Genomic DNA, 4,910 nt, shown 5'->3' with positions numbered 1-4,910 from the left:
AGCGGGTTGGCTGCAACCGCAAGATTGCCGGTTCGATCCCCGGCTCCTCCTAGCTGAGTGCCTGGTGTCCCTGAGCAAGACACCTCACCCTTATTGCTCCTGACGAGCTGGTTGTCGCCCTGCGTGGTTGACTCCGCCGTCGGTGTGTGAATGTGTGCGTGAATGGATGAATGTCAGTTATTACTGTAAATCGCTTTGGATAAAAGATATATAAATGAGGACCATTTACCAAAAATGCTGTAGTGGCTGTAATGGGCCTGCAGGGGGAGCTAGAGGAGAAAGGAGTGTTGGGAAAACCTGTTATAGTGACCGCAGAGGAAGGTGTTGGGGAGGGGGAGGGGGTGTGTCATGTAAACAGTCAATCTGTGAGTGTTGCGGACTGGACGGCTAGCAGAGTGAGGTCAATGTTCAGAGACAGAAGACAGTCTTGTTTGAAAAGGTCCAGTCTATGGAAGAAAGTGGTGAAATTGTCCACGTATGGAATGCCAGCACTGATACAGTAGCCTTTTAGCCAGACATGATGGAGGGGGGAGACGATGCACTGCTTTTTCAGCTGAAAGATGTTATCAATGAAGCGAGTGCAATCGTTCCTGAGCTTCATGGACTGTTGTTGTTTGAGGTAATTATAACCACCCAGATGAGCCACAACAGTCTGAAAGGAGGGGTGATTTTGCAGCGTTTAATTGATTTTTGCAAGCATGACATGAGGTAACACACCTGTTGATTTGGAAATGGCAGACCATGGAGGATCCAACCAATAAGACGGGAGGACTTATTGGTTGGACAGCAGCGGGCTGATGAGAAGCCAGAGCCCGGGGTGGGGGTTGAGGGGTATCGACAGCGGCTGAGGGCGGTGAGGACCACTGGAGTGAAACGCCCTGCGAGCCACTTCCTTCACGATCCTGCACCGGGAGGAGGTGGAGGTGGTCGAGGATCTGGAGAGGGAGGAAGACTTAGCCTGCTGTTTCACGGAGGACCAGGCAGCTGCTCGGTTTGCACTCGCTATGGATGGAGTGACAGCAGTCTCGGGAGGCGCTGCTGCCAGGTGAGTGACAGCAGCGGACCGGACAGCTGACAGATCGGCACTCGCCTCTGAAGGGGGTATACAGAAAGGGTGTCGCATATCAAACACACTCCTGCCTTCTCAGTCTGCAGCTCTCCTCCAGGCTTTGAATGCTCCTTTCATTTGTGGAGTGGATTCAGGTGTGCGTGCCACACAGGTAGGAAGGGCGGAACCTGGAGAATCAGAGGATTACAGCATTAGGGCTGTAACATATGTTTCACTGATTGCAAAAATTCCAACATGATTTCAGGGCAAATTCCAAGATGACCACAGCCAAAATGCTGAACTTGAAGCTTCAAAACTGTAGTCCACAAGCCAGTGGGTGACATCAAGATGACTACGTCCAGATATACTATGAGCTCAGTGGGCCTCATTTATCAAACGAACGTACGACCGAAAAGTGTGCGTACGACCATTTCCACGCAAACTTCGGCATTTATCAATTTGGACGTAAGCGGAAGCTGCGATCAGATCTCACGTCAGGTCTGAGCTTGTGTACGCAAATTCGAGTCTGTGGATTTGCGGTGCAGCACAGCAAAATCTGGCGTAAAATAATGAACAAACCTCAGCTGTCATTAAGCATAAGCAGTCACATATTTAGAACAGATCAAAACGGATTATTAAAACGAAAACATTTTCTTTTGAATGGAGTGCCCTTCGATGTGCCGGCGCAGCCGGATGAGCCCATGCCCATGGAGCCGTGGCCCGCACAGCCTCCACAGCGGGCTATACGGAGGAGACAGGACCTCATTTGTCGCTTTTAAAACGTAAAGTATACCTTAAACTCTTGCAAATGCTCTGCAGTATGAATCAGTAATGTGAAGTATTGTTGGTGGAATTGGCTAAAGGCATACTAAACACAGACAACATTTAGTCATTTAAACATTTTATTATGGCTTTTTTAGAGTTTCATTGATTTCTTTTAGTGTCTCATTAATTGCGTCAAGTGCGCCGACGACTGAGGCCAATAACCTGCATATCTCCCCTTGTCTCTCCAGGACCTCTGCCGTGATCAGGTTCGGTCTGGGCGCAGCACGGGGGGCCGAGGGCACACGCTCACACTCGGCAGTAGTGGGACTGCTCTGGGGAGCAGATCTGGCTGACATCATGCTGGTGCCTGGCTCTGAAATATCTAATACAATAAAAATGTCACCCATGTAACTTGTGTAAGCCTAATTATTTGTAAGAAATGGTGTACAGTCTGATTTTTTTAATGCAAGCAAAAGGGGGTTGTTGGTTACCATTCTGCTCTGGGTCTGCTGCGAGTGCGTCTGTGTCACCTCCACCACTTATGCCACAGATCGACTCCGACCCAATTAAGGAGGCAATTTTTTCCTCCGTCCCCGTCAAGATCAGGCTGGAGTCTGTTTGGCCTCCTCCAGTCTGCCTGATGCTGCGTTTAAACGCAGCAACGCGTTTCTTGGTGGCCAGCTTCATATCCGACCATTTTTTCTTGACCTAAATGTAAAGAATTGTTTTGATCAGTTAGCAGACATAAGCTTTTAGGCTGCGGATGAAAAGATTAATTTAAGTCGTTAGGCATGTGTACAAAAGGTCGTCCCTCTGAGCATTATTCCTTTAAGTTGTTGATAATTGTTGTGCATGTGAATTCCTACACTGCTGAGGTCCTTGAACGCACCACATACGTACTGCTCAGCTCAGAGCAGGTATCGGCTGAACTGTCCCTCCGTGTGTCTGCAGTGTGTGCGTCCATTGAGCCGTGAGTTATGTTGTTGTATTCATATGTTACACTATGTTGATATTTCTGTTTATTCATGAGTCAACTGATGACTGTAGTAGTTTTTGCCTTCAGATTTCATTATGTGATAAACACTTAGGTGCTAATGAGTGTCAAACAATTAGCCGCTAACTAGCAATAGCCTGAGTGCCTTATGCTAGGCTACTGTATTGCTAGTCTTTGATGTTTATACTGTATATTGCATATCAATGCTCATTCTCTGTTTATTGTTTAATAATGATTTAAGTTCATAAATCATTTGGAGCTGTAGTTATCTGATTAGAGAGATAGTGTATATCTAACTCAGTATATGTTTATGTTAAGTTGTACCTTATTTCTAATCAATCTGTATTGTTGTGTTTAACATTGCAGAAACCACACACACACACACACTCGGATTCATAAAAGGTTGACTTTATTGCTGGCTCTGTCCTTCATTCTGCACTTACCCGTGTCCTGACCCGACACCCTGAAGTGGTTGCTGCCACCTAAGATCCTATATAGTCAATCTGTCATACAGCATGGGTTAAGTTATTGAGAATTATATTCAAACCTCAGCTGGAGTCCGTTCCTCTACGGCAACGCTGTTGACTGCCTCCGTTATCTTTTTCCAGACAGCGTTTTTGTGAGCCCCTTTTATGCCACCCTTCAGGCTGCCAAAAAGCACTGTCTTGTTGTGTTCCACCTCCGATGCCAGGATGCCGATCTCCGTGTCAGAAAAGTTTCTTTTCTTACCCATGTTTCGTCTCTCCATGTTTGACCTCAGTGGGCGAGGCCTCCGAAACAGGAATATTTATGGGCGTAACATGTTAATGACGATCGAATTCAGCCGCCGCATTTATCAAGGCCCGCTCATTCGTACGCTGAGATTGGTCAGATACGAACGTTTCATAAATCGCACGTGTGTCCTGTCGTAAGACCAAATCTGCGCTCAGATCTGCGCCCGTTTTCACGCAAGATTGATAAATGAGGCCCAGTGAGTGCACATCAGCACACATTCCTCACATTCCTCACATCACATTTTTTTGATGATTTTACTGAATTATTGTCTAGCATCTCCACTGATTTTGACTGCCTAGTTATAACCGGTGACTTTAATTTTCATATTGATGATTTGAATGACAAGGGTGCAAAAGAACTTTTTAATATTCTAGACACATTTGACCTTTCTCAACATGTGAAAGAGGCTACTCATTGTAAGGGACACACCCTGGACCTGATTATCGCAAAAGGTCTCCATGTTTCTGATGTTTTTGTGACTGATCCTTCATTGTCTGATCACTTCTGTGTTTTCTTTAATATTTCTTTCATTCCTGACACACAAACAGAATCAAATAAGGTCAAAAAGCGGTACATCAATGAACATGCCAATGTACTCTTTAAAAATGCCATCTCCTCGTTACCACCTCTAAACCCATGCCATGCAAGCTTTAATGCCATAGACTCTAAAACTCTAGTGGAAACGGTGACAAATCTAAAATCATCCACCTGCTGCCTTGATGCTTTACCTACCAACTTTTTTAAGAATGTTTTTGACTGCCTATCAATAGACGTATTGCAAATAGTTAATAACTCCATTCAATCAGGCAATTTCCCAAAGGCCTTCAAAACTGCAGTCATTAAACCTCTTCTAAAAAAGCGGAGCCTAGATGCCTCTATTATCAACAACTACAGACCAATTTCAAATCTACCCTTCATAAGTAAAATAATTGAGAAAGTTGTCCTCCAACAACTAAATCACTTCCTGGCCTCGACGGGCTGCCACAACAACTTCCAGTCAGGATTTCGACCTTTTCATAGCAACGAGACGGCCCTTATTAAAGTTGTAAATGACATCCGTCTTAACACAGACTCTGGCAAAACTTCAATATTAATGCTATTAGACCTCAGTGCTGTATTTGACACTGTCGACCACTCAATACTCCTGGACAGGTTGGAAAACTGGGTGGGGCTCTCAGGCACAGTCTTAAGCTGGTTCAAGTCATATCTACAAGATAGGAACTATTTTGTTTCCATTGGCGACTTTGTATCAGAATCTACCAATGTAACGTGTGGAGTGCCCCAAGGTTCAATCTTGGGGCCGACTTTATTCAACATCTACATGCTCCC

At 45.2% G+C, this 4,910-nt stretch overlaps 1 long non-coding RNA gene across 1 annotated transcript; it reads right to left on the bottom strand.

The window, feature by feature from the left end:
* Positions 1–1,925: 1,925 nt before the first annotated feature.
* Positions 1,926–3,780, bottom strand: LOC311010694. Its single transcript, XR_014596821.1, has 3 exons — positions 3,355–3,780; positions 2,305–2,521; positions 1,926–2,186 (listed from the first exon to the last, which is right to left on the bottom strand). It is a non-coding gene; the product is annotated as an uncharacterized lncRNA (long non-coding RNA).
* Between the last annotated feature and the right edge of the window lie 1,130 nt (positions 3,781–4,910).

This window comes from Eutrigla gurnardus (genome assembly GCF_963514095.1).
Source record: "Eutrigla gurnardus genome assembly, chromosome: 3".
In the NCBI taxonomy this organism is placed as follows: domain Eukaryota; kingdom Metazoa; phylum Chordata; class Actinopteri; order Perciformes; family Triglidae; genus Eutrigla; species Eutrigla gurnardus.
This window is presented reverse-complemented; position numbering and strand designations above follow the sequence as displayed.